The sequence below is a fragment of the Lipotes vexillifer genome, unplaced genomic scaffold (assembly GCF_000442215.2).
Source record: "Lipotes vexillifer unplaced genomic scaffold, Lipotes_vexillifer_v1.1 scaffold979, whole genome shotgun sequence".
Classification (NCBI taxonomy): domain Eukaryota; kingdom Metazoa; phylum Chordata; class Mammalia; order Artiodactyla; family Lipotidae; genus Lipotes; species Lipotes vexillifer.
Genome location: NW_006791996.1, coordinates 45339 through 54710, shown reverse-complemented (window position 1 = coordinate 54710; position 9372 = coordinate 45339).

Sequence of the window (9372 nt, the reverse complement as noted above, 5' to 3'; positions counted from 1 at the left end):
GGGAAAGAGCCTGGGGGGAGCTGTATCCTATTTATGACCAAGCCTAAAAAGCCACACGGCATCAGTTCTGCCATACTCCTTGGTCTATGGCAGTCACAAGCCCCCCACTCCCTTTCGGAGGGAAGAATGTCCGTCACGGGAGCATGCAGGGGCAGCTGGGAGCTTCAGGAGTGTCTGCGTGCTCAGACACCCCCAAGCTCAGGAGCAAGATGGCCCCGAGCAGCAAAGGCCAGCGGGATTGGGGGCTGCCGCAGCATCTTACCTGTCTCAGAACCTGCTCAGCAGCCTGAGAAGAGCCGGGACTGGTCTCTGTGGGGGACACCCCGTGCCGTGGTGGGGTAGTGCAGTGGTCTGAGACGTAGGGCTGATGAGATCAAAACTGTCAGGTTCCAAATCCCAGAAGAGAGGAAAAGTGGAGCTGGAAGGGTCTTAGGGACCTGGGAGAGTGACTTGCTAGGGATCACTCAGTCAGTTGGTAATAACAGATCTGAAGTCAGAATGGAGGTCCCCTACTCCCAGTCCAGTGCTTCTGCCATTTCACCCCTGCCATGGGTATTCTCACCTTGCCAGCTTGTCCTAATCCTAGCCTGTGGCCCTCACCCGAGCTACAGTCCCATTGCCTGGCACTGTACCATACTCTTGCCAGGCACAGCTAACTCAGGGTGGCAGGAGCCATGCCAAGTCTTTTCTGATTAGGGGGTATCTCCCCAGGCCCCTCAGATATTGACGTGACCTGGCACGCACATTGCCAGATTGTGATGTCCCTAAGAGAATGCAGACAGAGGTGGACAGAGCCCACGAACGTGGCTGAAACGGCGCTTCCAGAGGTGCCCGCTTGCCGCCCACAGTGAAAGCCTGGTGGTGGGTGGCATTCTCCCCTCGGGTTACCCATTGGACCATGTTTCATCCTCCCAGAGTCAGTTTCCATGGAAACAGCAAGTTCCTTTCCCATCATTTTCATCCTTAAAGATTCCCACCAGAGCTGTCTGTGCCTGGGCTCCTCGCCCAGCTGCTGCATCAGCCGGCACCAGATCCCAGGTTTAATGGTGAATTGTCAAGCTGCCAGGTAGAGCCGCCTGGGATGTGTCTGATAACTGGCATAGCCCTTACTGGGTTAGGAACTTGCTCCCAGTGGCTCCCTCTTGCTCCCATGTCAGAGCCACCTCCCTCCTCTCCCCTGCAATTTGGCATTGGAGGTCTTCCCCGTACCCCTCTGCCCCACCTCCCAGGCCAAGATAATTGGTTTTTTTTTTTTTTTAATTTATTTTTGGCCGCGTTAGGCCTTCGTTGCTGCATGCGGGCTTTCTCTAGTTGCGGCGAGCGGGAGCTACTCTTCGTTGCCGTGCCCGGGCTTCTCATTGCGGTGGCTTCTCTTGTTGCAGAGCATGGGCTGTAGGTGCGCGGGCTTCAGTAGTTGTGGCACACGGGCCCTAGGGCACACGGCTTCAGTAGTTGGGGCACGTGAGCTCAGTAGTTGTAGCGCGCAGGCTTCAGTAGTTGTGGCTCGCGGGCTCTAGAGCGCAGGCTTAATAGTTGTGGCGCACGGGCTTAGTTGCTCCGCGGCATGTGGGATCTTCCTGGACCAGGGATCAAACCCGTGTCCCCTGCATTGGCAGGCGGATTCTCAACCACTGCTGCACCAAAGCCAGACACTGACCCAGGTGGGAAAGGGAAGCCTCCAGTTCTCTGGGGACCAGGTACACTCAGGGAGGACCCCAGCCTCACAGCCTCAGGGTGGGCTGTCCACTCCTCCTCCCCTCTCTTTCCCAGCCAGCCCTGTTCCTGGCCTCTGTGTAGCGCTTCTCCCTCTGGGCTTTTGCCTCCCTGCTCCTCCTCTCTAGCCATCACCTCCTTCACACCCCAACTCCAAGTTCACTCCCACCAGGATGTCTTCCTTTCTAAACCATTTTTCTCAGTGCAGCTCTATTTGGTTCCTGCAGTATAACTTTGTATATATTGTGTCAGGGAGAGGAGGAGATTCCTGAAGCTATTTTTCTTTTTAAAGCTTTTTTTTTTTTTTTCCGGTATATTTTCTTTCTATACTGGAGAGTTCTTGTCGTGGGCGTATGTTGTTTATCTGCCCAGCATGCCCTCTTTGGACTACAAGCCGTTAGCCCTTTCTGCTGGTAACATAATCTCTCCTTCCTATGGAAAAATCTGTTCCATGGGATTCAGCTAGGGCTGCCTTCTTCAACAGGGGGAAGCCCCCGAAGCAAGCCTGGCCAATCAGAGGACTCTATCAGTAGGCCCTAGTGGTTGCTTCAGGGATGACCACATGACCACGCAGAGCCAATAAGAATCTTCCTTGGTACTCCTATAGACAGTGCTGGCTGCCCCACCAATGTCCTTTCTCCCTTTGGTTCTCAATAACAAAACCCTAATTTTATTGGAAGCCCAGTTGAAAATACTTGCCTCTGCAGGCTTTCTTGCAGTGGGAGAAGTTATGTCACCCAGTTCTGGTCAATAGGATGTGGGGAGAAGTTGCTGGAAGGGACTTCCGGGAAAGTTTCAAAAGGAACAGACTCAGACTGGCATGGCCCCTTTAGTACTAATTCTAACTGATCACTGCCTCCGTGAGAGCAAGACATCTTAACCTGGAGCTTTCATTCCAGCCATGTAGAGAGGCTGCCTGAGAATGAAGCCCTCCAAGAGGAAAGCACAGCCAAGAGATGGAGAGAGAGGGAGGGAGAGAGAGAGGAGAAAAGAGAGGGGGGAGGGAAGGAGAGAGAGAGGGAACAGTATCACTTAAGCCCCTGGATTGAGCCATGCCCTCAGAACTTCCCGATTTAGGGAGCCAGTAAATCCCTTTCCTACTTAAGCTGGGTTTCTGTGTCTTTCATTGAAGGCTCAGAAGGAAACCCTCTACAAGACCAAAGCCATGCCTTTGTCTGTCTCTGTTCTCTCCTCCCAAGCTATTTACATTATAAGATGCTAGATGCAAAGCTGGCACACAGTAAATATTAACTCAAATAGACTTTGAGCCCCCCAAATTTTTGTCTTGACAGGAGTCAAAGTAGAGCTTGGAAGGACTTGATTTCTGAACCGGACTCATTAAGGAACACACTCCTCAATTCTCTGTGGACGTCTCAGGCCAAGCACACCTCCCACACAGTGCATGGCTTGGAATCCCTTCTCTTCACCAAACCATTCCTTCAGCGCTCACCTCCTCCAGGTAGCCTTCCAAACCAGGTCTTAACTTCATCACCATTCCTCCCTTTGTGATTCCTTGCTTTTACTAACACTTTGGTCCAGATGTACTTGGTTAGATGTATTATTTGAGCGTAGCTGTGTGTGTGTCATCCCTCTCACCTCACCCCTGGCCAACTGACTAAAGAGCTTTTTAGAACAGGGGCAGTGTCTCCACCATCAGTCTAGGAACCTTCTGGGGGCGGGAACTCTAACTCCCCTATTAGGTTGGGGATCCAGATGCTGCCTCTCCTCACATCAGACTAGGCACTGTGCAATCTAGAATCATCTCTCCATGCCTCATGAAGCCTCATCAGCAAGGCAAGAAAATACAGTCTGACCTACAACCCTGTAGAAATGGAGAGTGGGAGGAAGAGGGGTAAGAGTGACCCTCCTCACTCACAGGAGGGTCCATCTTAACCTTCAGGGGAAAACTGATGAAAAGCCCATAAGATTAGTCCTGGATCAGAATGCTATTCAGCAACTCCAGAAATATTCTAACTCAGCTCCTGTTCCCTCCTGTGTAGCAGCGTAAACAGAAACCTCCCCACACAAGGCCAGAATTCTGCCTTATAAGCCTTCTTGCTTCCCTTGTTCCTTGTCTGTTGGGTAACAATGAATCCTTTATTGGGAAGCTTGTCAAATCCACGTAGACACCGAGGGGGTGGCCATATGTTTTCTGTCTCGTGGCTCCTGTTGGATGGCAGCCCTGGAGTAGCCTGTGTAGCTGACAGTGCTGGTGGGACACAATACCACCCTCCCACTCTCTTCAACACGCTACCCTGTCTTTGTACCTCCTGCCCCCATTCCAACACTCAAGCCTTTTCTACAGCAGTTGTGCAGTGAGCCATTGTGGAGGAAGGATGATAACGTAAGTTCTCGGAGAAGGTGATGGATTCCCAACAAGGGTCAGAGAAAGTCATTCGGGGAGGACAGAGCCTGAGTAAAGCCAGTCTGAGCACGGTGGGGGAGGCTGCTCTCGGAGAGCTGACCTGGAAGTACAGAGGGCAGGGAGCCAAGGTGAGGAGGGGCAAGGTGGAGAGGGCATGACGGGCTGGCTTGTTTGGTGGGAGAGGAAGGAATTGATGAAAGCCCTTGAATGCAAGTTGAGTCTGTATCTGGTAGAAAAAGCAGTGGGGAGATGAGGACAGATCTTGGATAGGAAAGAGACGTGACAAAAATAGTGCGAGTGATCCAGTCATCTGCATGTGGGAGGCTGAGTGCTCGGGGAAACGGAGGCGAGGTGCTAAGCCTGGATTCTGTGGCAGGATCGGTGTGCCTGTTGATGATTATGGAAGTGAGTTGGAGCTGGGGCATAGGTGAGTGAGTCCTCATCTTTTAGACAGGCTTCATCTCTTGGAGGAAGGTGCTGGGAGCTCTGGCTTAATTCCCCAAGGGGATGATGGCTCCAGGAATGGGGGCTACTGCTTTGGGGATCTGTTGTTGCCAAAAGTCAGTGGATCTGGGTGATCCCGTTCAACCCGTGGAGAGCAGGTCTCCTTGTCCTCAGCTGCACCTGGCTGAGCTCTGCCAGAGGTGTGTGTAACCTTAGAAGTCACGAAGCATCCTGAAAGTGTTTCCATTCCCACAAGGGATAAACACATGGAACAAGAGGAATCATTCTTACTGAAGCCACTGAAGTATGTACTTAAGGATCAATAAGATTACTCTTGCAGATCTACACTTATTCAACATTCATGCAAGAAATAGTGATTAAGTGTCTGTTATATACAGGCACATTACTAAATACTGTATATGTAGCTATGAGTAAGACTGACCTGGCCCTCCCCTGTCAAGCATTTTGTAATTTATAGAAATAGGTGTCTCTGAACTTGTCCAGGACTTTCTTTCCATTGGCAGCAACTGGCCAGAGACCTTGATGAAGACAGGAATGGGGTGCAGGCTACCAAGAAGCTCGGGCCCAGGTAAACCAACTTGCATGGCAAGGGTGCGCCTTCAGCCTCCCCATTTCACCCACATTCATATCACACACCAAATAAGGAGAAAGATGAGACACGTTTGCACAATAGTTCAAGATAGGGTCTCCATGGCAACAATTACCCAAAAATCTACTCCTGACAGCCGCAACAGCAGGAGCTAGCAGAGAAGACTCTGGGGGTGGGAGATGCGCGTGGGGGCTCAGAGGATGGCTTCCTTTTATTCTTAAACTGAAGGAAGTGCTGATGGCAGGAGCCAAGGCGTCTCAGAGCCTGACTAAGCCAAGAACCATTGGAAGGGGGAGCTGGAAGGAGACTTAAAGACGAGCTACTCTGAGGCCTAGCTGCAGAACACTCCAGGAGGATGTGCCAGCTCAGGGGTGAGGACTGGGCCATCAGGGCATCATCCCTCCCACCACCCACTTCCGGTGCACAAGAGTTCTCCCTGCCTCCAGAGGTCGTGGGATGGGGACAAGGGGTGGAGCCAACTTCCTGGGAAGTCAGGGGCTCTGGGGAGTTTGAGTCTGCCTGAAGACTGAGTCCAGTCCATGAAAACCCCCACATGGATGCGGGTTGAGAGAACATGGGCTCTAGCCCACTCCATCCCCCAACCTGCTGTGTGACCCCTCAGTTTCCCCAACAGTGAAATGTACAACCTACCTTGAAGAACCAGCTCAAGGCTGAGTGAGTAGCGTGAGACGGGAAATGCTTTGCCAACGTAAATTCCAATGCAAAGGCAAGAGGTCTCCACGTGTCCAGGCAGGACAGCTCGACAAAATTAGGTGTGCCCAAGGCGCTCCTCCACAGGCAGGGCACCCTAGGACAAGTGAGTCAGTGTCAGGGACGCAAGGGGAGACCTAAGTGGGGCCAGAGAGCAGGACCAGGGAGCTGGTGGGAAGGTGGGGGCAGAGGGTGCCTTAGCAGCAGAAGCACCATCTGCTTCCTACCAGCAGACAGATGGACAGACTGACTGAGAGCAGTCAGCAAAGTGCGTGACCTCCAGTCTAAATTTTTCAGAAGAGGTTTGGCTCAAAAGGAAAAGTATTCTGCTTTTTTTTTTTTTTTGGAAAAGCCTAAATCTACCACTACCCCACCCCGACTTCTAAGTTTACTTCTCTTTGTCTGGTAGTGCTGAAGAGCCACTGACTATTTTTCAGATCCTGTAGATCACGACCACACTTAGGTCCCCCATTCCATCCCTGCCACTGCATTAAAAACCCTAGAGGAAGGAGAAGTTCTCCATCTTTCTTTAGGGAACTAAGAAAAAAGGCAAGTTGACTCTATCTCTAGAGCAAAGAAGGCTCTGCTGCATTTGGAAATAAAACTTCTCTACCAACCCCCACAGATAGCAATCCCTTTACACTGAATTATGGTGAGAAGGGATTAAGCTAGAGTATTTCCTGAACACTTTTTTTGTTCCAGGCTCTCTCCTTTGCCCTCCCACTCTCCACCCCCAACACTTTTCTCCTCTCTTTTTATCTCTCTAACCACGGAAAGTTCTTCCATCCCTGGGGGTCCCCAGAAGCCAATCCTCCCACCCTGGAGCTGATTTCCCTCCCTCACCTTCTGGACTGAGCAGGGAAGAGAGATGCAAGAGAGGTGCCATCTGAGGAAGGTTGGCTGGGCCTCAGGCAGGACCTCACAGGGTGGACTTCAGAGTGACCATCATGGTCCAGGCTTCAGTAGGGTCCAGACGTTGGGCCGGGACCCTCAACAGTGGCCACAGCCTCTCTGGACTGACCAAACTCAACGATGAGCAACCAGAGCACCACTTCCTAAACTCAGGATGGAAGGGATGGAGGCTGCCTTTTCAGTCACTGGACTACCCCTGCTCACTATTCTGGGGACTCCTTTCTTGGAGTCAGGAGACCAGAGAAGCCAAAATAAAGATCAGAAAGCCACTTGGAGAACAGAGAACCAGCGCAAGAAGGCAATAGACCTGAGTGATGCAAAGCCCAGACCAGAGTGAGTCACCTCTTCATTCACTATTATATCATCCACTCAACAGACATCTGTGGCGTCCCTGCCATGCAGATGCTAGCTAGGTACTGGGGACACAGTAGCGGTGGTGGGGGTGGCAGTGGTTGGGGGAGGTATGGAACTCTGTGAGAGACTCTGTTAAGAGAATGAAAAGACAAGGCATAGGCTGGGAAAAAATATTCACAAATCACAATTGGCCAAAAGACTTGTATCCAAACTATACAGAAGTCAACAATCAGAAACTAACAAAACCCAACTTTAAAACTGAGCAAAAGACACTTCACTCAAGAAGACATGCAGATGACAGATGAGCCCATGAAAAGATTTTCAACACCATCATTCATTAGAAAATACAAATTTAACTCAGTGAGATATTGCTACACACATACTAGAAAGACACATGTACAAATAAACAAAATACAAAAGATAATAATAACCCTGACATTACCAAGTGCTGGTGAGGATGCAGAGCACCTAAAACATTTGCACATTGCTGATGGGAATGCAAAATGTGACATCCACTGTGGAAAACAGTTTGGCAGTTTCTTGTAGAGTTAAGTATATACTTTCTATATGACGCAACAATCCCCCTTCTAGGTATTTACCCAAGAGAAATGAAAAATTTTCGTACACATACACACCAAACTGTACATGATTGTGATGGATTTTTCATAATCACCAAAAACTGATACAACCCAAATGTCCTTCAACTGGAGATAGATAAAAATCAAAAATTAATTTAAAAAGTCTGTGATGCATTCATATGATGGAATACTACTCAACGATAAAAAAGAACAAACCATTGATACACGCAGCAATGTGGATGCATTAAGCTAAGTGTAAGAAGCCAAACTGAAAAGGCTATATATCTTATGGTTCCATTGATTTGACATTCTGGGAAAGAAAAACCATAAGGACAGAGAACAAGTCAGTGATTGTCAGGGGTTAAAGGAAGGAGGGAGGATTTGACTACAAAGTGGCAGCATGAGGAACTGTGTTTGTCTGGTAGAACTGTTCTGTGTCTTGATTGTGTTGGTGATTACACAACTTGAAGCATCTGTCAAAACACCTAGTACCATACACCAGCAAAAAATGAATTTCACTGCATGTAATTTTAAAAATAAAAAGACATTTATAACGACTACTTTGGGGAGAGTTTAAAAAAACAAGGTGGAAATAAAATACTAGACAAGAAAACTTGGTATATGGGTGAGGTAATCAGAGTTTAAACATTTGAAGTCTTTGTTTTATCTAGGATGAAGACAGAGATATTGATTAACTTCAGACTCTTTCATCAAGGATGCTGTTAAAAATTGAAGGTAACCGTTAGAAGAACAGAAATAAAACGCATAACTTCCAAACTAGTAGAAGACATGAAAGAAGGGGGGAAAAAGCAAATAAAAAGAGTAATAAAAACAGAGCACTAGATAAGATGCTAGAAATAGATCCAAATATATTGGTTATCACGATAAATGAAGCCAGAAGAAACACACCAGTGAAAAGATTATATATGTTTTAATCCAGCTGTATTTTATGTACCCAAAATATATTAACAGAGAAATCCTGCAAGAAAAGGGTTGAAGAAAAGATACGCAAAGAAAATATTAACCCAAATAAAGTTGGTAAAGAAATATTAATATCCAACAAAGTGTGAAGCCTTTAGTTAATACCTGCTGTATGCAGAGCCCTGTCCTAGGCCTGTGGGGTGATATGTGAGAAAAACATGACACCTATCCTAGAGGACTGTAGTTAGGGCGGTGACCACGTAACTCTAAATTACTCTATATAGTCAACAAAATACTTGTTCAGTAACTCTGTGCAAACCCAACAAGAGGTGATATTTCTAAGAAAGGGATAAGGGAGTGGCCTACTTGGAATTTCAAACATAAAAATGTATTGATCAGTGTAGTGGTTGGTTTCCAAAGACGCTCCCCAATGAACCATGCCTCCTGGTATTGATGCCCTTATAGAGTCTCTCCTCCCACAGTGGATCTGGACCGGCCCTGGGACTCAGATTAATAAATAGGATGTGGCAGAAAAGAAATATGCCAATTCTGAGCCTAAGGCTTATGAAGGCTTGGAAACTTCTGCTTTCACACTCCTGGGAAGAAAGCTGACGTGTGATAAGTACAGCTGTCCTGCTGTAGAGACCATGGGAGAAGCACACGGAGAAGGAGATGCCAGAGACTACGAGGAAAAGAGAGGTCCAGCCATTCCAGCTGAGCCCTGACTTCCAGCTGTCCCACCAACGCATCAGACTTGGACACTA